The sequence below is a fragment of the Chiloscyllium plagiosum genome, chromosome 19 (genome assembly GCF_004010195.1).
Source record: "Chiloscyllium plagiosum isolate BGI_BamShark_2017 chromosome 19, ASM401019v2, whole genome shotgun sequence".
Classification (NCBI taxonomy): Eukaryota; Metazoa; Chordata; class Chondrichthyes; order Orectolobiformes; family Hemiscylliidae; genus Chiloscyllium; species Chiloscyllium plagiosum.
Window position 1 is genome coordinate 61308170 of NC_057728.1, and position 25743 is coordinate 61333912.

A 25743-nucleotide genomic window follows, 5' to 3' on the forward strand; every position below is an offset into this window, starting at 1 on the left:
AAGGATTAGTGCTGGGTCCACTACTTTTCATTATTTATATAAAGGATTTGGATATGAACATAGGAGATATAGTTAGTAAGTTTGCAGATGACACAAAAATTGGAGGTGTAGTGGACAGTGAAAAAAAGTTACCTCAGATTATAATGGGACCTTGATCAGATAGGTCAATGGGCTGAGGAATGGCAGATGGAGTTTAATTTAGATATAAGTGAGGTGCTACATTTTGGGAAAGCAAATCTTAGCAGGACTTATACATTTAATGGTAAGGTCCTGGGGAAGGTAGCTGAATAAAGAAACCTTGGAGTGGCGTTTGGTATGCTTTCCTTTATTGGTCAGAGTTTTGAGTACAGGAGTTGGGAGGTCATGTTGCGGCAGTACAGGGCATTGGTTTGGTCACTTTTGGAATATTGCGTGCAATTTTGGTCTCCTTCCTATCGGAAGGATGTTGTGAAACTTGAAAGGGATCAGAAAAGATTTACAAGGATGTTGCCAGGGTTGGAGGATCTGAGCTACAGGGAGAGGCTGAACAGACTGGGACTGTTTTCCCTGGAGCGTCAAAGGCTAATGGGTGACCTCACAGAGGTTTATAAAATCATGAGGGGCATGGAAGGATAAATAAACAAAGTCTTTTCGCTGGGGTGGGGGAGTCCAGAAGTGGAGGGCATAGGTTTAGGGTGAGGGGGGAAAGATATAAAAGGGGCCTGAGGGGCAAAATTTTCACACAGAGGGTGGTGTGTGTATGGAATGAGCTGCCAGAGGAAGTGGTGGAGGCTGGGATAGTTGCAACTTTTAAAAGGCATCTGGATGGATATATGAATAGGAAGGGCTTAGAGGGATCTGGGCCAAGTGCTGACAAATGGGATTAGATTAAGTTGAGACATCTGGTCAGCATGGACGAGTTGGACCAAAGGATCTGTTTCTGTGCTGTATATCTCTGTGACTCTATGGCAACAAAACCTGACTTTGAAGGGATCTCCTATTACTGGTAACAGTACTAAAATGTTATCCCCTCAGGGAAATGTCCATGTCTCAGAGCTTTTATCTGCCACCTCCTTCATTCCATACTGTGCCCTCTTTAGGTGCTATTTAGCTAACTCACCTACTTGATTTAATCTCCCCCTCACCTGCAACACATAACCTAAGTGTGAGATCTCTGACTTTGGTCCTGTCAATTTTTCTTTAAGTAATTTCCAAGGGTCTCTCACTTCATGCGTGAATATTAACTCAAAGGGAGTGAACTGAGTAGATTCATTTGGGGCATCTCTAATGGCCAACAATACGAATGGGATACCTTTATCCCAATCATTCAGGTAATCCTGACAGTATGCTCTCAACATGGTCTTCAAGGTCTGATGCCATCTTTCTAAAGCTCCCTGGGATTCAGGATGATACACACTGGATTTAAAGTGCTGTATACTTAAGCTATCCATAGTTAAAAATCACACAACACCAGGTTATAGTCCAGCAGACTTAATTGGAAACACACTAGCTTTCAGAGTGACGCTGGTTCATCAGATGATTTTCAGCCACTATCACCTGATGAAGGAGTGGCGCTCTGAAAGCTAGTGCTTCCAAATAAACCTGTTGGAGTATAATCTGGTGTTGTGTGATTTTTAATTTTGTACACCCCAGTCCAACACCGGCATCGCCAAATCATAAGCTATCCATAACCTCCTTAAATAGCTTAGCAATAAAATTTGACCCTTGGCCTGACTAACTCTCTCTGGGTAGCCCATACAGTTTGAAGAAAGCTCCTAACTCCTCTCCCACCCTTTTTGCCTTGATCCTCCGTAATGGAATTGACTCCAGAAATCTTGTAGACACATCCATTCTGGTTAACAAGTACTGGTTCCCACTTTTAGATCTCGGATGAGGACTTACACAATTATAACCCACGTGAAAGGTTCTTCAAATGCGGAATTTGGCAGCAAAGGGGCTGGTTTTATTCCCGTCTGTGGTTTACCTACCATTTGGCATGTATGACACATACAGCAAAAGTTAACCACATCCTTGTGCATTACAGGCTAATAAAATTGTCTTTGTATCTTAGCCTGAGTTTTTTCTACCCCTAGGTGACCTCCTACAGGTAGTTCATGTGCTACCTGTAACACCTCCTGTCTGTATGCTACCAGCAATTCAATCTGGTGCACTTTGGCCCAGTTCTTCTCTGCACTAACCTGCCAGGGTCTCCGTTTCCATCTTCATATTCTATCTTTCAGATAACAACCCTCCGGAATATTCTCTGCCTCCTTTTTGGAGTGCTCATCCACATATGTATCTTTTATCATCTTGTTTTGCTGTTGCAAGTCCCTTAGCCTTTCAGGACTAAACACTTCTGTCTGACCCTCTGTCTGTTCAGGTTTCTCCTGCATCATTTCGTCAAACAGGGGATCCACTTACTGAACCTCAACTCCTTCATCTTTCTCTTTAGGTTTTGCTTTGTACTGTGATTTATGATAGTGGAATCTGGTTACAACACAGTCTGGGAAAATATCAGGATATTTCTGTTTTAATTCCTCAGTTTCTTGGTCTTCCTTGGGCTTCTCTACAATAAGGGGTGTCACTCCCACCTTGGATCCTGCCAAATCATCCCCAACAACAAACTGAATTCCTGGAGCTGACAGTCTGTCAATCACCCCCACTGTAACTTACCCAATCTTGAGTTGGCACTCCAACCTGATCTTACATAGGGGAACGCTAAATTTATGTCCATCTATCCCACAAATTACCACCCTCTTGGGTAACTGATCAGAACGAGTGCATACTCGCTCATCCCTTACCATCGGTGACTGGTTAGATCCTGCATCTCTCAAATTATAGCTTCTTGTCCTTCTCCCCCTGTTGTTTCTGGAAACAGGCCCTTCGGCCCAACAAGTCCACACCGGCCCTCCAAAGAGTAACCAACCCAGACCCATTCCCCTACACTTACCCCTGACTAAAGCACCTAACACCATGGGCAATTTAGCATGGCCAATTGACCTAACCTGCACACATTTGGATTGTGGGAGGAAACCAGAGCACCCCACACAGACACAGGTAGAATGTGCAAACTCCACACTGACTGTTGCTTGAGGGCAGAATCGAACCCGGGTCCCTGGCGCTGTGAGGCAGCAGTGCTGACATCTGAGCCACCATGCCACCAAACTTTACCCACATAGGCAAATTCTTTGTAGAGATCAGGTACTAACTCTATACCCAGCCCTTGCCTAGGCTGTGCACTCTTCTGCGGCTCCTTGGTGCTTCTTGGGGTCTCCTTTACTACCTTCACTAATGCCACTGGCTTAGCTTCTTTTACCACATATTTTCCCACAGAGCCTTTCATTAATGACCAGCACTGTGTCTGTATGTGTCCCACCTTCTGGCAGTGAAAACACCTTTTCCCAGTGCCCTTCTGAAACCACCAGCACTGTCATTTTCTGTGTCCCACTCCATTAGTGAAAGCACCTGAGGCCTTTCACCTCCTTTCCACCCTCTTGGGCTTTTTTTAACATGTGGTAAATTCTTACCTGTGTTCTCTACTCATTCTTTTGTAGTGTAGGATCACCTCTTCTCCCAACTTCTATCCCTCACAGGATGAAATTCTGGCCGGAAGCTTATCTTATGCACCAACACGTACTCATCTGCTAATTCTGCTGCCCTTCTCACTTTCTGAACTTTCTGTTCCTCCATGTGAATTCTTACCATCTCTGGAAGTGAGTTTTTAAATGCCTCCAGCAGAATAATCTCTCGTAAAGCCTCAAAGATCCGATCTATTTTTAATGCATGCACCCATCGAACTCAACATAAGTCTGACTTGGTTCCTTCTTTGTGTTTCTGAACGGCTGTCTATATGTTTCTGGCACCAATTCATAAGCATTTAAAATAGTCTCTTTAATGTCTTCATAATCTCTTAACCCCCTCATCCGACAACACAGCAAATACCTCACTAACTCTGCCTTCCAGGCGAAAGTGAGGACTGCAGATGCTGGAGATTAGAGTCAAGATTAGAGCGGTGCTGGAAAAGCACAGCAGGTCAGGCAGCATCCAAGAAGCAGGAAAATCGACGTTTCGGGCAGGAGCCCTCATCAAGAATGAGGTTGGAAGCCTCGGGGGTGGAGAGATAAATGGAAGGAGGGTGGGGCTGGGGAGAAGGTAGTTGAGAGTGCAATAGGTGGATGGACGAAGGGGTAAAGGTGATAGAGAGAAGGGTGGAGCAGATAGGTGGGAAGGAAGACTGACAGGTGGAACAAGTCATGAGGATGCTGCTGAGCTGGATGTTTGAAACTGGGGTAAGGTGGGGGGAGGGGAAATGAGGACGCTGATGAAGTTCATATTGATGCCCTGGGCTTGAAGGGTTCCGAGGTGGAAGATGAGGCAGTCTTCCTCCAGGCGTCGGGTGATGAGGGAGTGGCGATGGAGGAGGCCAAGGACCTCCCTCACCACCCGACGCCTGGAGGAAGAACGCCTCATCTTCTGCCTCAAAACTCTTCAACCCCCAGGGCATCAATGTGGACTTCATCACGTTCCTCATTTCCCCCACCTTACCCCAGTTCCAAACTTCCAGCTCTGCCTGCCAGTTTAGTCTGAATAAGCATTAACCATAAATTCTCAGAGCACTCCATTTGCCTAACCAATTTTTCAAATGAAATAACGAAGGCTTCAACATCTTTCTTATCAAAATGTGGCAGAGCTTTGACATATTTGTATATATCACTACCTTCTTTTTTAATCTCCACCCTGTTAACTTGAATTTGCTGTCTAAGTAACGACTTCTCAAGTTCAAATTCTCTCTCGCTTTGCTCAGCTAAGAACCTTCTTTTTTTAGATTAGATTGCCTTCAGTGTGGAAACAGGCCCCTTCGGCCCAACAAGTCCACACCGCCCCGCCGAAGCGCAACCCACCCATACCCCTACACCTAACACTACGGGCAATTTAGCATGGCCAATTCACCTAACCTGCATATCTTTGAATTGTGGGAGGAAACCAGAGCACTTGGAGGAAACCCACGCAGACACGGGGAGAACGTGCAAACTCCACACAGTCAGTCGCCTGAGGCGGGAATTGAACCCAGGTCCCTGGCGCTGTGAGGCAGCAGTGCTAACCATGTGCCACCGTGCCGCCCATGTCTCTCTCTTTTTCCTTTCTCTCTTCTCCCTCTTTCTCTTTCTCTCACTGTCTGTTTATCTTCTAACTCCATTTTCCTCCATTGTAATTTCAGTTTTTCTGCCTCTACTGCACTTGTCGGTTTCTCTAACACACCTAAATGTTTGAGTAACTGCCTTACAATTTCAGCTTTACTTTTGTCCTTGGTTAAACCCAAATCTAATTTCTTTGCTAATTTTAAAAATATGGTCTTTTTCTTTCCTTCTAAACTTTTTTGGCAAATTTGAGAATCATCTTCAAAACTCAGAATCTCTTCAGCAATTTTAAGAGCCATTTCTCTCACTTTTAATTTAATCAACCACAAGTCACCAAAATTAAATGAATTGTCTCACCTACATTTTATTTAAAGATCTAGGACACTAACCTGCAAGCGTATAAATCTGCTGGGACTTTTCATACCCCCAAGTGTATTCGAATCGGTCTAAACCCATTTAAATCCTGGACAAGCCCCCCAGCCGTTATGACACGGGATAACCCCCAACGGCTAATTTAAACCTGCAACACAGTAATCTGTGAAAATTTGAGTGGTGAAGAACTATCCCAAAAGTTACTATTTAAAGTAGAAATTAACATTTTTTAAGTCTAATTGAGAATAATTAACTAACAACTATTTACAACTCCTTTTTCTAACCTATCTTTTACCTGCCCTCTACAATACTGGTCCAATAAAACCCCCAATTAAGATTTATCAAAATGCCCAAATTTGAAAACCAGCCAGCTGTCAAATCTTCTCTTTGTATCTTCCTCAGTCTTCTTTTCTTATTCTTAGGGATTTCTGTTTCACAGGTCATTGATAGATAAAGGTATCTTTAAGAGAGCTATTCTGTGGTCAATCTGTATATGTTGGTGGCTTGGCAGTTCTCCTCCAACTGCTCAATTTGTTAAATATTTATACCCCAAAGCATCAGATAGTTTCATTGGTTTTAATATTGTCAAAATACCAAATTAAAATTTGATTGCAGTTTAGCATCTTGGGCATAATTTAAACTGATTGACCAAATTCAAGTTTATTTTTGTCTCATAGCAACTCAGGTACTGCTAGCTGCTGGACCAAATGTTACATTGTAAATTCTCCAGCACTCTGTGTGCTTGCTAAGTCCTTCATCTCTCTTAAAGGTACGGTACACCTCTATGCCTTCATAACATGGTATAATAGGAATGTTAATTAATAGACTCACAATTTAAAAGCCTGGGCTAATGATCCAAAGAAATCTAATTACAATTCAATCAATTAATAAATCTAGAACAGAATATTAGTCAGCAAGATTTGTAGCTCAGTTTGAGGTTCTGGATGGAAGTTTGCTCGCTGAGCTGGAAGGTTCATTTTCAGACGTTTCATCACCATACTTGATAACATCATCAGTGAGCGACCAGTGAAGCACCGGTGTTAATGACCCACTTTCATGTATCCTGTGGCTAGGTTTCTGCCTGTTTGTCCAATGTCGTGTTTGTTACAGTTCTTGCAAGGTATTTTTGACAAGCAAAATTAATGTCATTTAGAAAATACCTTGCAAGAACTGTAGCAAACACTACATTGGACCAACAGGCAGAAAACTAGCCACAGGATATATGAACATCAACTAGCCACAAAAAGACATGACTCACTCTCACTAATATCCTTACATACAGATGAGGAAGGACACCACTTCGACTGGGACAACACATCTATCCTAGGACAAGCCAAACAGAGGTATGCACAAGAATTCCTAGAGGCATGGCATTCCAACCAGAATACTATCAACAAACACATCGACTTGGACCCTATTTACCATCCTCTGAGAAAAAGAACGGGAAGTAGCAAAACTATAGGAACTGGCATCACCACAGGAAATGACATCACCAATCCAAGGAAACCTAAACACTTAAATAGCAAGCGAGTCACTAACACCAGTACATCACCAGAGGCTCACTGATGATGTTCCCTAGTATGGTGACAAAACATCTAAAACCGAACCTTCCAGCACAGCGAGCAGACTTATATCCAGAATATTAGTCAATTGAATAACAATTATAAAACTATCAGATTGTTGTAAAAACTCTGATTCATTAATGTCCTTGGATGGAGGAAATCTTCAATCCTTACCCAGTCGGGCCTACATGTGACTCCACCCCCTCACAGAAATGTTGTTGACTTTTCATTTCTGCTACAGACGCACAACAGCTTTATCCACACCAGACAGCATAGAGTCCAACTCCATTCACCCAAGATCAGCAAGGCCTGCATCTTGCCTGATTATAGTCATATCAATGTTTTCAAGAAAAAGTTAGATATTGTTCTTCGGGCTACTGGGATCAAATGGTTTGGGGAGAAAGCAGGAACAGGGGACTGAGTTGGATGATCAGCCATAACTAAATTGAATGGCGGAGCAGGCTCAAAGGGCTGAATGGCCTACTCCTGCACCTATTTTCTATGCTTTATAGCTGAAGAACATTCATTTTTTAAAATGAACTGCTAGCTTGTGAAATGTGATTTGTGGGTATAGCTTTACTGAGTGGTTAAGGATAGCCTATAAAAAATGAAGAGGATTGCAGTTTACTGACCAATTCAAAGTGCAGAGCAGTGATGGAGGGGGATGCTGGGAGTGCTGCAGTTAATGAGGCTACCAATGGTGCAGCCACAATGAGTAGGAACTTGCAGTGTGTCCTTACCTTGACGACGCCAGCAAAGCCATTAACCTTCTTCCAGCATCGCCGCCACACCCTTGGTGAAATGGCCTCAGTATTGACCACATTGGCAGGTTCCTTTCACTGTCCCCTCATCCTGGATGGAGCCATATGTCATGGAGGGAATAAAGGATACCTGTCATCCTCTCCACTTCCGGCACAGATGCCTCCAGTGTCGCAATTGAGACCTTTGGTGCCCTCTCTCCTCCAGCCACTCTTAGGTAGAATATCAGTTTGCAAAACTAGGATTGACCTCCTTTTTAAGGGCTGTTGGTCCCCTTTAAATAGTACTGTGGTCTTGGTGCATTGCATCCCCACCCTCTGCTCTTCCCTCCCCTTCATGCATGTATCCAATGATCAGTGTCAGGAGTGTTGGCAAATAGGGGAATGAGCAAGCAGCTATGGGTCCATTCTTACCAGTATTGCCAATAAGGCCAATCCATGCAGTTACCACACTGTTCAAATCCTGGGCTTGTACGTCATTTGTTCTTCTACAAACAAGAACTACCAAGAAACTGACGTGGGGTGTTGAATTTTGTCAATAGATTCTGGAGTTGAGCTTTAGGGTGGGTCAGCAGGTGATGACAATGTGCAAACAAGAACAGTATGTCAAAATGTTTGCAAATAATCCTCCCCCTCACTCTGACCTTTGAAAAAAATCCCACTGATGTCTTTTTGTAGCTTTTCTGCTAGTTCATGAGAAACGTTTTGTTAGGAAAGCGTCCATCGACCTTATAGGTGAGCTGTCAAGGAAACAAGAGACAGAACGTCACTCACCCCTGCACCTTGAAGTTGGAGCAAAATGTTTCAGTGAAATGAAAATTGGGCATATGCATTCAATGTGTTGTATCAATGTTGTGTTTTACGATTACACAGTTCATTTCACCAACAATGTCAAGTTCAAAATGTAACCAACTTCCTCGTTTTTATGTTTACTCATGAGATATGGGCATCGCTGGCTGGGTCAGTATTTATTGTCAGTCCCTAATTTCCCTTCAGAAGGTGGTGATTATTTGCCTTCTTGAACCACTGCAGTCCATGTGCTGTAGGTTGACAAATTAGGGACGGAGCTCTGGGATTTTGACCTGGCAACAGTGAAGGAACGACATAATTCCAAGTCAGGATGGTGAGTGGCTTGGAGGGGAACTTGAAGATGGCGGTGTTCCCATGTATCTGTTGTCCTTGTCCTTCTAGATGGAAGTGGTCGTGAATTTGGAAGGTACTGCTGAGGATCTTTGGTGAATTTTTGCAGTGTATCTTGGAGATGGTACACACTGCTGCTACTGAGCGTCGGTGCTGGAGGGATTGGTGCCAATCAAGCGGGGGCTGCTTTATTCTGGATGGTGTCAAAATTCTTGAGTATTGTTGGAGTATTATTCCAGGAAAGTGGGGAGTATTCCATCACACTCCTGACTTATGCCTTGTAGTTGGTGGGACAGGCTGTATGGAATCAGGAGGGGTGGGGGGGGGGGGGGGGGGGGGGTTACTCACTACAGTATTCCTAGCCTCTAACTTCCTTTAGGAGCATCTGTATTTATGTAGTGAATCCAGTTCAGTTCCTGTCTTCAGGTATAGTAACTCAGAGTAGAAAATGTCTCTTTATGAAGCCCATTCTAAATGAATGGCGCAACAGGCTTAAAATGCTGTTCCTATCTGCAGTCAGTTCTTCTATAACATGGTGGTTGTGTTCTAGTGCAACCCCGCATTATAGAAAAATTGCTCTTTAGAAACGCTGCTTAAAGTGTTGGCGATGTAATCGTGTAATCTTGCTCTGTAGAAACAGTGTCCCCAATTCATCAGTTGCATTACAACAGATTCTCACTGACGAAACACGTTATAACAGAACGGCCTGAATTTAACCAGACCGTCACTGGTTTCCCGGCTTTGCATTGATGCAAAATGGTAAGGCAGGGCAGAAGCCTGTGACAGGTGTCAGCTCATACATATCCCCGCTAATCTAACCTCTTGGGTCGCAATGGCATCAGTATCGCAGTTGATTGCAGTGAAAATAAGACTTAGTCCATAGTGAGCCCATACGGTCTGGTTAAATTCAGGTCGTTCTGTTATAACATGTGTTTCGTCAATGCAAATCTGCTAAATGCAATTGGCAAATTGGAGATATTGTTGGGGGCCTGTGAGAACAAAACTCAAAGCCTGAAGGCAAGGCAGGGATGGTGTGATCATCAGAGCAGTGAGCATCAAGTGAGTGAGTGTTAAAGTGAGAGAGCACGAAGAGAGCAAGCAAGCAGCTCTGAGATGCAGCCCAGTCCAGCCTGCTCACCAAGATACCCTGCCGATGCACTTCATTGCTGGTTCCTGGTGCTCCCCAAAGTACTGCTGTGAATTACAGGAGCATTCTGTGATTGGATCGGAGAGGTCCCTTGAGGGTACTGAGAGTCTGGCAGCTGTAACATGCCAGTGTCATCGGATGGAGTGCAGCCAGTGTCCAGGAAGGTACCCTGAGATGGTGCTGTGGGGTGTCTGACATGGTGGCCCAGAGAAATAAACAAAACTGTCCTGCATTCTCAACGTCCCATTTCCTGAATATGGGAAAGGGCTGAGGTCAGACAGGAAGTTCCATATTCAATGAGGTGAGATGTGCAGTCAACGAGGTCGACAACAAGTAATAATCCTCCAGAATAAGCATCGCACTGCTGCCTAGCGAGAACCTTGTCTGGACTCTGTTACAATATCCAGTGAGTTGCTGCCGTCATGGAGAAATGACTTGCCTGATTTCTCACAGGGTTCCCAGGTTTCTCACTATCATGCACACTGTCAGGGCCCTATGTGATTCTCCACTGTGAGGCAAACCAAACAGGGCCAATTTAATTCAGAAGTCCATCAGATTCAAATGGATCGTATCCTACTGCTTTCCTGATAAGTATAGGAGTCCATTTTCTGTTTCAAGACTTACATTCATTTTGATGCTATGTCAGCTTTTATAGTGAAATAACTCCCCAGAGGCTGGTATCCCAGCAAAAAGTCACCATTTATTTACATGTGGAGAATCCTTGACACTGATCCAGCTCCCTCAGAGTGAACAGAATCTCTGACACTCCTGTTTCTATCTGTCAGCCGGGCTCCTTGTTTGGACCAGGCTAACAGCCCCAATCAGGGAACTCATATTCTATGAGGTCCACCTGACTAACCTCCTTACAATCACTACAGTCGTTGGTTACAAACAGCAGCCGTATGCCAAATAATATTTGCTGTTCCAACCACACCAACATGATCATTTTTCTCAAGGATTTCAACTCATGTGGGAGGTGAGGGGGAAATCAATGAGAGGTACCTTCAAATGGGGTTTGGAAGGATGAGTGGCAGGGAATGAATAGTGGGCAACTACAAGAATCAGTACTTGAAACAATGAAACAAAACTGGGTGGGTAATGACTTGGATAACAGCATAGAAAGTCATGCATCCAAATTTGCTGATGGCACAAAGTTGGCGGCATTTTAGAGTGTGTAGGTGATACCGTAAAACCACAAATGGGCAAAGTGAATGGACAAAACCAGTGTGGATGGAATTTAATGTAAACAAGAGTGAGGCTATCCATTTGGACCAAGAAAGGATAGATAAGGGTATTTCTTAGATGGTATGGAGTTAAATACAGTAGATGCCGAAGAGACTTGAGGGTTCAGGTGCATAAGTCTTTAAAAAGTCATAAACAGGTACAGAAAATAATCAGGAAAGCTAATGGAATGCTGGTCTTTATGTCTAGAGGACTGGAGTATGAAGATGCAGATGTTATGCTGCAGTTATCCAAAACCCTGGTTACCCACATCCCTCCACCACCACCAGCCCCCAACAGATCTGAGTAGATCTGGGCAGCACAACTTAGGTGAAGTGATTGGAATTAGTTGGATCTTGTTGACTATGAGATCCTTGATTGGGGCTTCCTTGTAAATCAGGAAGACCTGGCTGACCAATATAAACAGGAGATGTCCTGTACAGACTGCTGCTGCACACCGTTCACCTCTTCTCCCTCATCCACCATCCAGACACACCTTGGCATGCCCATTTGCCACCAGGCGGTGGAGATCTCCAATAGAGGGTTCTCTATGTGGGGGTCCTCCCCCTTTCTCTTGGGGATCTGGAGTGGAGGGTGTTGCACGCAGCAGTCCTCTGCAACCACACATTGCAGTGGTCCATGGACTCCCAGCCCAACTGCTTGTTCTGTGGTGCTGTGGAGTCAGTGGGCACTTGCACTCCCTTTTTGATTTTCTTAAAAACTTCCTTCTCTGTTTTTGGTTGCACTTCAGTCCTGATATTTGGGCACCCAGTACGGAGGGGGGAGGGTAGGTCAGAGGATCTCCTCGTGGGTCTGCTCCTGGGCCTGGCCAAACTGGCCATAAACAGGTCCAGTCAGCGGGCCGAGGAGGGGTCATTTGAGCCGACTGCCTGCCCCTCTTCCGCGGTTATGTTAGAGCCCGGGTGTCTCTGGAGAAGGAGCACATGGTGTCCACCAACACCCTTGAGCTGTTCAGGGAGAGGTGGGCACCGCAGGGAGTGGAGTGCATTATTTCCCCCTCCAACTCTATTTTGATTTAATCCCTGCCCTCCCCTTCACTGTTTGATCACACAGCATTGTCCTTTGATGTGAAGGGCACTGCTTGTCACTGGCCAAAAAAAAATTTTTAAATGAACAGGAGGTGCCCTGTACAGACTACTGCTGCACACCATCCCCCTCTTCGCCCTCATCCACTGCACAGACACGTCTTGGCGTGCCCATTTTCCCACCGTGCGGTGGGGATCCTCAGTGGAAGGCTCTCTACATGGGACTAAAGAAATTGAGGGTTTGGTTAAGAAAAAGAAGGAAACCTATGTCAGGTATAGACAGGATAGATCAAGTGAATCCTTAGAAGAGTATAAGTAGGAGTATACTTAAGAGGGAAATCAGGAGGGCAAGAAGGAGACATGAGATAGCTTTGGTAAATAGAATTAAGGAGAATTCAAAAAGATTTTACAAATACATAAAGGACACAAGGGTAACTAGGGAGAGAATCGGGTCCCTCAACGATCAGCAAGGCGGTCTTTGTGTGGAGCCACAGAAAATGGGGGAGATACTAAATGAGTATTTTGCATCAGTATTTACTGTGGAAAAGGATATGGAAGATATAGACTGCGGAAGACTGGAGGTTGGCTAACTTGGTGCCACTGTTTAAGAAGGGTGAAAAGGACAAGCCAGGGAATTATAGACCAGTGAGCCTGACGTCGGTGGTGGGCAAGTTGTTTGGGGGAATCCTGAGGGACAGGATGTACATGTATTTGGAAAGGCAAGGACTGATTAGGGATAGTCAACATGGTTTTGTGCATGGGAAATCATGCCTCACAAACTTGAAGTAACAAAGAGAATTGATGAGGGCAGAGTGGTAGATATGATCTATATGGACTTCAGTAAGGTGTTCGAAAAGGTTCCCCATGGGAGACTGATTAGCAAGGTTAGATCTCATGGAATACAGGGAGAAGTAGCCATTTGGATACAGAACTGGCTCAAAGGTAGAAGACAGAGGGTGGTGGTGGAGGGTTGTTTTTCAGACTGGAGGCATGTGACGAGTGGACTGCTACAAGGATCGGTGCTGGGCCCTCTACTTTTTGTCATTTACATAAATGATTTCAATGCGAGCATAAGAGGTACAGTTAGTAAGTTTGCAGATGACACCAAAATTGGAGGTGTAGTGGACAGCGAAGAGGGTTACCTCAGATTACACCAGGATCTTGACCAGATGGGCCAATGGGCTGAGAAGTGGCAGATGGAGTTTAATTTAGATAAATGTGAGGTGCTGCATATTGGGAAAGCAAATCTTAGCAGGACTTATACACTTAATGGTAAGCTCCTAGGGAGTGTTGCTGAACAAAGAGATCTTGGAGTGCAGGTTCATAGCTTCTTGAAAGTGGAGTCGCAGGTAGATAGGATAAGGGTATACTTTCCTTTATTGGTCAGAGTATGGAGTACAGGAGTTGGGAGGTCATGTTGCGGCTGTACAGGACATTGGTTAGGCCACTGTTGAAATATTGCATGCAATACTGGTCTCCTTCCTATCGGAAAGATGTTGTGAAACTTGAAAGGGTTCAGAAAAGATGTACAAGGATGTTGCCAGGGTTGGAGGATTTGAGCTATAGGGAGAGGCTGAACAGGCTGGAGCTGTTTTCCCTGGAGCGTCGGAGGCTGAGGGGTGACCTTATAGAGGTTTACAAAATTATGAGGGGCACGGATAGGGTAAATATACAAAGTCTTTTCCCTGGAGTTGGGGAGTCCAGAACTCGAGGGCATAGGTTTAGGGTGAGAGGGGAAAGATATAAAAGAGACCTACGGGGTAATTTTTTCACACAGAGGGTGGTACGTGTATGGAATGAGCTGCCAGAGGAAGTGATGGAGGCTGGTACAATTGCAACATTTAAGAGGCATTTGGATGGGTATATGAATAGGAAGGGTTTGGAGGGATATGGGCCGGGTGCTGGCAGGTGGGACTAGATTGGGTTGGGCTATCTGGTCAGCATGGACGGGTTGATCCGAAGGGTCTGTTTCCATGCTGTACATCTCTATAGCTCTATGACTCTATCACACACAACATGGGTGCTGGGGAAAATATAAGCACTACCGCAGTTAGGCAGTAGTGTGGGTGTGAAAGAAAAAAACCAGCAAATAAAAGAAAGAATATATTTAAAAATATGAAGAGGAGATAACATTGTTTCTCATTTGATTGTACTGTCTTGTCAGTGTTTGTTATTGTTATTTTTGTGTTAAATGGAAGTGGGATTTGAGGTTAGTCCTCATCTCCCTGAAAACTAGTTGAATGGTGGGATTTGGGGTTTGGCTTTGCTGTATATAGTGGGTTGTTTTTGTGAACTGCTGCTTTCTGTTTATTGTCAAACTGTAATTTGTACTGTTTAATAAAATAAAAAAAAGAACAGGAGATAACTTATTCGCTTGATACAAATGGTATCATTGTGAGATAGACTACCAGAACAAGTTGGGCAAATCTGTCACAGCCAAAATGAGTATTCCTGCAGGACCAAAACTGACTCTGGACATGATGACGGTGAAGAAGGCAGAACCTAAAGGCATGAACCAGATGACATCTATAAACTGGCGGGGGAGCAAGTTAACACCAAGATCAATTCTGATGAAACAATCACATGTGACATGATTGCAAATTATAGCAAGAAGTGCTGAGTTTCTACAAAGATGGGACATGAGGTGGACATCCTCGAATTTTTAAATTTCCAATATAAAAAATTGTAACCAATCATGCCTTTTAATTTACATTGAGTTTTAAATGGGTGTGTGTGTGTGTGTGTGCGTGTGTGTGTGTGTGGGGTGGGGGTGGGGGGGAGGCAAGTGTCATATTTACACTTGTTTCTGCCAAATCTATGACATGAAAACTGCTGTATCAGAGGCTTGATTATTTGAATAAAAGATGATGAAACTTGAGGAAAATATGTCACTTTGACCTCAGACCAGAATTATTCACATGGAAATTATAAGGCAGGAATGTTCGATCTGTGTTTCTTTGTAGACCAAACTGTTTGAAATAAAGCAAAACAAAAATGTCACATACAAAAATATAAACAGGAGATTTAGAATCTGACTCTGAGCTGGCTGGCCACAGCCAGTGTACTGCGCACAAGTAAATAAAGGGGACTTGGTGACGGGATCCTGGGCTGTGCATGTTATTTCAGAAGGATATATCCGCCTTGGAGGGAGTACAATGTATCTTCACAAGAATGATACCGGGGGTTAAATGTCAAGGAGGGATCAAACAAATTTGGTCTGCTTTCTCTAGAAATTAGAACATAAACGGTGATCTGATCAAATGTTTCAAAATATTATCAGGATATACAAGGTAAAGAAAGATAAACTATTTCCATTACTTTGAGACTCTAGAACTCAGGGGCAGATTTTGAAAATAAGGCCACGTTATTCTCGGGACATGTTAGGGTGGTCAAAGACAAAGGGCAGTGAATGTTGGATCAGTTGTTAATTTTAAATTTGAGATAGATAAATGCTTTTTCATCAAAGATATTAAGGGCCAAAAACAGATATAAGTCATTAGGTCATAAACCAGCCATGATCTCATTGAATGGCAGGAGAAGCTCAAGGGGCTGAATGGCCTGCACCTCTTGCTCTGTTCCCACGTGGTGAGGAGGATGCAGGGAGGCTTTAAGGTGATTTAGACAAGTGAATGGACAAAAACATGGCAGATGTAGTAGGACATGGGAAGATATACACTTGGTGCACAAAAGGGAAGTGTGTTATCTATGTGGTGATATATTGGAAAGTGTAGATGTGTAAAGGGATCTGAGTGTCATCGTACACCACTCGATGAAAGTAGGCAGTCAGTTGCAGCAAGTAGTTAGGATGGCAAATGGCATATTGACCTTCACTGTGAGGGGATTTCAGTTCAGAGGTCGGGAAATCTTACTGCAATTAGACAGGTGAGACCAAACATGGTATATTGTGTGTGGTTTTGGTGTCCTCACTTAAGAACATAGAAAATAAAACATAGAACATTACAGCACATTACAGGTCCTTTGGCCCTCGATGTTGCGCTGACCTGTGAAACCAATCTGAAGCCCATCCAGCCTAAACTATTCCATTTTCATCCATATGTTTATCCAAGACCATTTAAATGCCCTTAATGTTTGCAAATCTACTACTGCTGCAGGCAGTGTGTTCCATGCCCCTACCACTCTCTGAGTAAAGAAACTACCTCTGACATCTGTCCTATATCTATCACCGCTCAATTTAAAACTATGTCCCCTTGTGCTGACCATCACTATCCAAGGAAAAAGGCTTTCACTGTTCACCCTTTCTAACGCTTTAATTATCTTATATCTACCAATTAAGTCATCTCTCAACTTTCTTCTCTCTAACAAAAACAGCCTCAAGTCCCTCAGCTTTTCCTCATAAGACCTTCCCTCCATACCAGGCAACATCCTAATAAATCTCCTCTGAACCCTTTCTCCAAGTGCGGTCACACCAGAGTTTTGTGCAGCTGTAACATGACCTCACAGCTCTGAAACTCAATTCTTCTACCAATAAAAGCTAATACACCATATTCCTTCTTGCTACCCTATTAATCTGAGTGGTAACTTTCAGGGATCTATGTACATGGACAGCGGTAAAGAAGGGCTTATGCCCGAAACGTCGATTCTCCTGTTCCTTTTATGCTGCCTGACCTGCTGCGCTTTTCCAGCAACACATTTTTAAGCTCTGATCTCCAGCATCTGCAGTCTTCAATTTCTCCTAGCGAGATTTCTCTGCTCATCTACACTACCAAGAATCTTGCCATTACCTCAATACTCTTTATTCCTGTTACTCTTTCCAAAGTGAATCACCTCACACTTTCCCACAGTAAACTCCATTTGCCGCCTCTCAGCCCACATCTGCAGCTTACCTATGTCCTTGTGTAACCCACAACATCCTTTGGCACTATCCATAACTCCACCGACCTTAGTGTCATCTGCAAATTTACTAACTCATCCTTTTATGTCCTCATCTAGGTCTTTATAAAAATGACAAACAGCAGTGGCCCCAAAACAGATCCTTGCAGTAAACACCCACTCGCAACTGAACTGCAGAATGGACATCTCCCATCAATCACCACCCTCTGTCTACTTTCAGCGAGCCAGTTTCTGATCCAAACCATCAAATCACCCTCAATCCCATGCCTCCTTATTTTGTACAATAGCCTACTGTGGAGAAGCTTATCAAACGCCTTACTGAAATCCATATACACCACATCAACTGCTTTACCTTCATCCACCTGTTTTGTCACTTTCTCAAAGAACTCAATAACATTTCTGAGGCATGACCTACCCTTCACAAAACCATGTTGACCATCCCTAATCAACTTATTGCTTTCTAGATGATTATAAATCCTATCTCTTATAACTTTTTCCAACACTTTACCCACAACTGAAGTAAGGCTCACTGGTCTATAATTACCAGGGTTGTCTCTACTCCCCTTCTTGAACAAGGGAACAACATTTGCTATCCTCCAGTCTTCTGGCACTATTCTTCTAGACAATGACAACTTAAAGATGAAATCTAAAGGCTCTGCAATCCCCTCCCTGACTTCCCAGAGAATCCTAAGATAAATCTCATCTGGCCCAGAACTTTCCAGAACCACTAACACCGCTTCCTTGTGAACCTCAATCCCGTGTAGTCTAGTAACCTGTATCTCAATATTCTCCTCGACAACATTGTCTTCTCCAGTGTGAATACTGACAAAAAAAAATTCATTTAGCACTTCTCCTTTCTCCTCTGACTCCACACACAACTTCTCACTACTATCCTTGATTGGCCCTAATCTTACTCTAGTCAACCATTTATTCCTGATGTATCTATAGAAAATGTTAGTGTTTTCCTTGATCCTATCTGCCAACGACTTCTCATGTCCCCTCCTGGCTCTTCTTAGCTCTCTTATTAAGTCCTTGCCTTTCCCCCAGCTATAACCCTTGCCATGTGGTATATACCTATCCCTTTCCATCACTAAAGTAAACATAACTGAATTGTGGACATTATCACCAAAGTGCTCACCTACTTCCAAATCTAACACCTAGCTGGGTTCATTACCCAGTACCAAATCTAATGTGGCCTCACCCCTTGTTGGTCTGTCTGCACATTGTATTAGGAAATACATTGAATAAAAATTGATCCATCTAAAGTGCTCGAATATAGTATTTCCAGATGATATTTGGAAGGTTGAAGGCCCCATAACAATTATCCTGTTACTATCCCTCCTATTCAAAATCTTCCTTGTTATCCTTTCTGCTACATCTCTGGAACTATTCAAAGGGCTATGGAAAACTCCCAACTAGGTGACCTCTCCTTTCTCGTTTCTAACCTCAATCCGTACTACCTCAGTAGATGTGTCCTCAAATGTCCTTTCTGTCACTGTAATACTGTCCTTGACTAACAATGCCACACCTCCCCCTCTTTTACCACCTTCCTTGTTCTTCCTGAAACATCTATATCCCGGAACCTGCAACAACCATTCCAATCCCTGCTCCAACCATGTCACCGAAATGGCCACAACATCGAAATCCCAGGTACCAACCCACGCTGCAAGTTCACCCACCTTATTCCAGATGCTCCTGGCATTGAAGTAGACAGACACAATTGAGAAAGGATATTCTTGTCATGGAGGGATTACCACAAAGGTTCACTTGGCTGATGTCAGGGATGGCAGGACTGTCCTCTGAGGAGAGATTGGTTCGAATGGGCCTGAATTCACTAGAATTTGGAAGGTTGAAAGTGGGATCTAACGGAAACGTGTAAAATTCTAACAGGACTGGACAGACTAGATACAGGGATGATATTTTCCCCAGTTGGGGATTCTAGAACCAGCGGTCACGATTTCAGGATATGGGGTAGTCCATTTAGGACTGAGGTGAGGAAACAGTTCTTCAGAGAAAGGGTTGACAGCCTGTGGAATCCTCTACTACAGAAGTCACTAACCTACTCAAAAAAAAGGTAAATGTTTGGCTGTTAAAGGAAGTAGGAATTGAAACAGTGGTTCAGCCGAGATCCTACTGAATAGTCAAAGTCAGAAGTCACACGGCACCAGGTTATAGTCCAACACATTTATTTGAAATCACAAGCTTTCTGAGAGCTGCTCCTTCATCAGATGACCCAAAAAAGGAGCAGCACTCCAAAAGCTTGTGATTACAAATAAACCTGTGGACTATAACTTGGTGTCATGTGACTACTGACTTTGTTAACCCCAGTCCAACACTGACATCATACTGAATGGTGGCATAGGCTCAAAGGGCTGAATGGCCTATTCCTGCTGCTCGATTCGATGTTTTCATTTCTTTTGTAGTTTGCCATTGGCTTCAACTCTCCGGGACAGGACAAGGAGACAGTTTCCAGAATGGGAATCAAACCCATCCTGTTGGCAAATTCTCAATTATAGACTGGCCCTCAAGCCAACTGAGCTAACGGATAGAATGTATAACATGATATATCTGTGTATAACATGTATAATGTGTGCGAACTCATGACAGCTTCATTTTGCTCCACCACCTGAGATGACTGTTAAGCCAAAATTGTAAAAGCTTGATTACTCCTCAGTGTTCCATGGTGGATTTGGATTTGATCCCCTACCTGACAAGGTGGGACCTCATTCAATTTAACCATGATTTCTTTTATTACTGGCGGAAATTAACATGAGGTCTCAATAAACAATCCTCAGACATCAAAGGCTAAGGCTTGATTATTATCCCTACCTCAGGCTATTTCCTCTATATTTGCACTATCTGCATTCAATAAAATGACAGCTGCATATCCCCAAGGCCAGGCTGTCTCTCCCTTATAATCACTGCTGACATTTAATAAAATATCACCTTAGAAACTGGATGACTAATGCATCTTCTCTCTCTGCTGCATAGGTACACGGGAAATGAACAGGAAGATTGACCAAGCTAAAAATGTTAAAGGTAATAGAATTGATGACAGCAATGATTCAGAAAGATGCATGAAATAAAGTGCCAAGTATTGCATGGTGTCCACACACTGCATAACTTGTTATGCAGGCGAGATTCATGAGAAGCAACAAATTAAACGCTTGGATACTTGAAACAGCAAACAGCAAGTTTGACCAAGTGATACAACAGTCTATTTGAACTATGCTTTATTCATAGGAGTGTGATACTTGGGTGGCTAAATTGGATAGTCCCCTGATTTGGTCACATGACCATGATGCACAATTATCCCACCCCTGATTGAGGTACTTGCGAATCTCACATTGCCTGCTTTTACCCATGGTTGTGCATCTCTGCAACACTATGTTCACTCAACCACTGGTGCCAGTTAAAACCAGCCTGAGTGGGCTTCATTAAGAGAGAAAGTGAGGACTGCAGATGTTAGAGAGTCAGAGTCAAAAAGTATGGCGCTGGAAAAGCACAGCAGGTCAGGCAGCATCCGAGGAGCAGGAGAGTCGACATTTCAAGCAGAAGCCCTTCATCAGGAATGCTGTGCTTCTCCAGCACCAGACTTTTCAACTCTGAGCTTCATTAAGGCAAGGTGCAGCCTATTCGTAGCAAGAAACAAAATTAATTGGGCTATATTGGAAAACCTTCAAGTCAAGACCAAAAATGATGCAACAAGGAAGTGAGCATATTCCCAGGTTTTGAGATATAATTCCAGAATGGAAAAGCGAATGGGATGCAGTCACAGGAGAAAAGTTCTCTTCCCACAACACAGCAGGAGGTAGTTTGCTGTGATGTTCAATGTCAATGGTTTGACTCTGAGAATCCAGTGCTGTAAGAAATCCACTGAATTCATAGAATCATAGAATCCCTACAGTGTGAAAGCCCATTTAGCCCATCGAGTCCACACCAACCCGCCAAAGACCATTCCATCCAGACCCACAGCCTCACCTTCTCCCTGTAACTCTGCATTTCCCATGGCTAATCCACCTAAACTACACATCTTTGTCACTGCAGTAGACAGGTTAGTGAATGCATTCTTATGAAAAGCCCTACCAACTATTCAGTTAGCCTCAAATAACACTAATCTTCACACCAACTTCACGCGGAGGCAGAAGTTCAGGATAAGCTCAGAAAGGTGTTCAAATTCACTGGGTTGCATTTTGAGCTTATGAGGAGGCCATTTAAGACTGAGATGAGGAGACATTTCTTCACCCAGAGAGTGGGCTGCCTGTGGAATTCTCTGCCACAGAAAGCGGTTAAGACCAAAACATTGAACATTTTCAAGGAGTTAAATATAAGCAAAAGGGAGGAAGCAGGAACAGGGTACTGAGTCGACGGGTCTGCCATGATCATATTGAATGGTTCAGCACACTCGAAGGGCCAAATAGCCTACTCCTGCTCCTATTTTCTCTGTTTCCATGTGATTCTCTTGGTGAGTGGCAGTGATAAGGTGCAGTCAAACATGCTGCCCTCTCTCAAGCAGGTATCATTTACGGTCCCACCGCTGTCACCCCGCACTTCTGTTGCTAGTCAGCCAGAGCATCACGGTGCCAAACCCCAAGGTACAGGGTTCCAGGAGGCATACCCACACGGCCATCTGCCATCCCCCTACAGAGAAAGCCAGCTGTCTCCAACTCTCAGCGCTGCAGTAGGGACTTAAATGGGATAAGGAAAATAGACATAGCTCAGTTCTAGCATGGCATTCACTCCCTTTATGTCACATTGATGCAAAGAGCTGGATTTTACAGGCTATCCACACAGCGCTGAAAATAATTTAGGACACAGTGTCATCATGGCATGGCTGCCCTGACATGCATGTGCTAGGAACAGGAGTAGGCCATTCAGCCCTTCGAGCCTGTACCACCCTATTCAATGAGATCATGGCTGATCTGAAAAGAAAGACTAGATCTGAATGGCGCAGATAAATGTGATCAGTGTTTAATCACTGATGCGTGACAGTTACTATTTAGAAAACATTTATTATGAGAGCAATAAATTATGTGGAAGTAATCTGTTTGCAGTTCATATATGAAGTAATACCTGATCATTGAATGAAAAACAACACTTCAGAATAATGTTTCTCCCAACCTTTCTTCTCTTAGGGAACAAGTTCTCCATTGAAGAATCAGGAAGGTGACAATATCCTGAGATTTGTCAGAGATTTATAGTTATTGTTTTAAAATATTTACAAAACCTTTGACTGAAGGTATTGTTTGCATGCTCTTCCTGTTTGATGATGTTGGCACCAGATTTTCAATATTGCTTTTACATTTTATTGTTGTAATGTGTTGAGTTCTTGGAAAATGTACTGTATATATTTGTGTAAAAGCCAAATCTTTTAGATTACTTTTTAACATTAAATTTATGGGGGTAACTATTACATGGATACTACTTTTGAAATTCATACTATAATCCAAAATACCATGTCATAACAAAAGCCCAAATGATCTCTAAATGAATAAAGAAAACAAAAACCACAAAATACGGTAATTACTGGCAAAAGAAAATAGAAACAAAAACAAATCAGTAAGCTTTTATTTATACATGCAAAAAGTGAAGCAGAAATATAATTTAGTTTTAAATCACAGTTACAGGGTACATCTTAAATTAAACATGTAAAATACAAAAGTTCATTAAAATCCTGCAAAATCACATACTCAAAATCTTCAGCACCGAATAAAGCTTCAAAATCATCAGGATGAATGATATCATTATATGGATCCTCTTCATCCTCACTGTCTGGAGTTAGAGGTACCACATCAGCCTCTTCTTCTTCTTAATCTGTGTCATCGTCCTCTGCACTTTCTAATGCATTTGAAATTCCACCTTTCTTGAATGATTTAGAAGTAATGTCAGTTTTTATTTCCTTCCATGAATCAACGGTCCATTCACAGATCAACAGCAATGATGGAGCCCACATACTGCCTCCTTTTGTGTACGTTTTTTCTCCAACACACATCCAGTTATTTCACTTCATTCTAATCATGTCCTTAAATGGCTTATTAATACCAACAGCTATTGATTGAGGAACACTTGTGATTCTATCGGGAGCTACAGCGACGTCAGTGTTCTCTGTTCGGATGTAACATTCTTCACTGGATGGGATCTAAACTGGTTCCAGATGAGCAAACCCTTTTCCTTGCATAGTCCATCAGGTCATAAATTCCAAACTTCCTTTCTCCATTTTCTACATCCATCCATATGGATTACAATTTCTTTTGGAAATTTCTCCTTTGGCAAAGTTTTTCTCTTAAAAACAGTTTTAACTTAGTGCCATCAGCCATTCAAGAAAAAAAACTCAAGGAAACCTATTTTTCTCATGGCCAGTGGGTTTCACCAATCCTGTTTTTTCTCCTTTTTGGTTCACAGTTCAATTCTCCGACATGTGGAGAGTAATAGGCTTTTTCATGCATGGTTACAATGCACGATAACTTGTAGCCTTCCATCTGCTGATTTCAGATTACAAACTGGTGAAACTGTAATATCTTTTCTAGTTCAGCAGGCAGCTTTTGAGCAATCTTACCTCTCTGTCAGAGTGCTAAGTCATGCCTTCTCATGAACCTTGAATATACCATCCAACAATTGCCTTAAAACCCGAAATTCCAACCTTCTTTGATTTGTTTCGTGCATGGATTCAGATCGATTCACGACTAACACATTTTCCGCTTTGACGATTTTCAAATACCCACCCAGCAACCTTTTCTCCAATTGTGTGATGACTTGCTAGGGTTACACTTTCATTGTAGCATTGTCTGAAGTTTGTTCGATATCTTTCCCCAGTGTCTCCGAAACATAAAATTCTCTTGCTGCTACACAGTTATTTGTCTTGTCTGAAACTTGTCTGAAACTTTCAGTTTAAATGATGCTGCATATTTTTTGTTTTTTCTGCACAGCATTTTTACATAAAATGATGAAGAAATTTCAAAACCTCAACTAAGTATTTGACTACATTCCACGAGGTTGGTTGTCACCTGACTCTTTTGCACATCATTAGTGTGAATTGCACATCAAATCACATAACAGCACAAAAAAATGTGTCCTCATAGTAACGTTTATGTACAGGATAATACCCTTGACTTACAGATGTTGATCTGTTATCTGTGAAGAACTAGTGTCGACTTTTACATGAGATAAATGGAAATTTCCAGAAAAATCAGAGTTGACTTTTACATGAGATCGACTTTACGGTATATACGGTAATTTTTTTAAAAATTCACTTGTAGGAAGTGGGCATTGTTGGCTGGCCAGCAATTTTTTTTATTGCCTGTTCCTAGTTGCCCTTAAGAAGGTGGGGGTGAGCTGCCTTCTTGAATTGTTACAGGCCATATGACCATAATGCCATGAGGAAAGGAATTCTAGGATTTTGACCCAGTGACACTAAAGGAACAGCAATATATTTACAAGTCAAGATGGTGAGTGGCTTGGAGAGGAACTTGCAGATGGTGGTGTTCCCATATATCTGCCCACTCTTCTCCATCTCGATGAAAATGGGTTGTGGATTTGGAAGGTGCTGTTTAAGGATCTTTGGTGAATTTCTGCAGGGCATCTTGTAGATGGTATACAGTGCTGCTACTGAGCGTCGGTGGTGGAGGGAGTGGATGCTTGTGGCTATGGTGCCAGTCAAGTGGGGACTACTTTGTCCTGGATAGTGTCAAGCTTCTTGAGTGTTGTTGGAGCTACACTAATCCAGCAAGGTGGGGTGGTATTCCGTCGCACTCCGGACTTGTGCCTTGCAGATGGTGGATAGGCTTTGGGGAGTTAGAAGATGAGTTACTTGCTGTACAATTCCAAGCTTCTGACCTGCTCCTGTAGCCACTATGTTTATGTGACACGTCCAGTTAAGTTTCTGGTCAATGACAACCTCAAGGTGTGACAAGGCTGTTCATTCTGGCAAGGTCATGTCATCAATTTTTTTTTCAGAGAGGTTGTAAATGGCCCAGACTCTGAAAGGTCTGAGAGTTTGGATAGATTTTAGGGACTATTCATTTGCAGATAACAGATATTGCCTCACGCAGAAGGCTTCCGAGTTGTAATAAACCTTGTATAATGAAAGGGGAGCGGCCAGTTCAGCAGCTCTGGCTGTTCAGCAGCAGTGTGTGTAAGTCTTTGTTTCATTTTCACCTTTTGTGCCAAGGGAATGTTTTGGGATCGTTGCAAGTATTTTGGAACAGCATCATTACGTTGGGATAGTCTGTTGGGTTTTTGAATAGGATAAGGTATGTGGTATTCTGTTTTCTGTTCTTTATATTTCATTCAGTAATCATGAATTCTATTTTGTTTAAAACTAAGTAGTCTGACCAGCTAATTCTCTCCTGGAATATCCACTTTACACCTGGTTAAAACAACTAGCAAAGTTAGGGTCTGGGCTATCTTCTTGAAATGTTTTGAGGGGGTCTGGCCTGGTCCATAACAAAGGATGTGGTGGGGGATTCAGTGATAGTAACACCATTAAATGGCAAAGGTGGTAATTAGATTGTCTCTTATCCCAATGTAATG

The 25743-nt window shown here is 42.9% G+C and overlaps 2 long non-coding RNA genes across 2 annotated transcripts in view; one reads left to right on the forward strand and one right to left on the reverse strand.

Annotated features, from left to right (window-relative positions):
- Positions 1 to 8096, reverse strand: part of LOC122559312 — a 29973-nt gene extending 21877 nt beyond the window's left edge. Inside the window, exon 1 of the long non-coding RNA XR_006314390.1 lies at positions 7792 to 8096. This is a non-coding gene — a long non-coding RNA (uncharacterized LOC122559312). The remainder of the gene's footprint in view (positions 1 to 7791) is intronic.
- A 501-nt stretch (positions 8097 to 8597) lies between these two features.
- On the forward strand, positions 8598 to 25299 carry LOC122559314. Its single transcript, XR_006314393.1, has 3 exons — positions 8598 to 8932; positions 20206 to 20253; positions 22350 to 25299. It is a non-coding gene; the product is annotated as an uncharacterized LOC122559314 (long non-coding RNA).
- Positions 25300 to 25743: the final 444 nt, after the last annotated feature.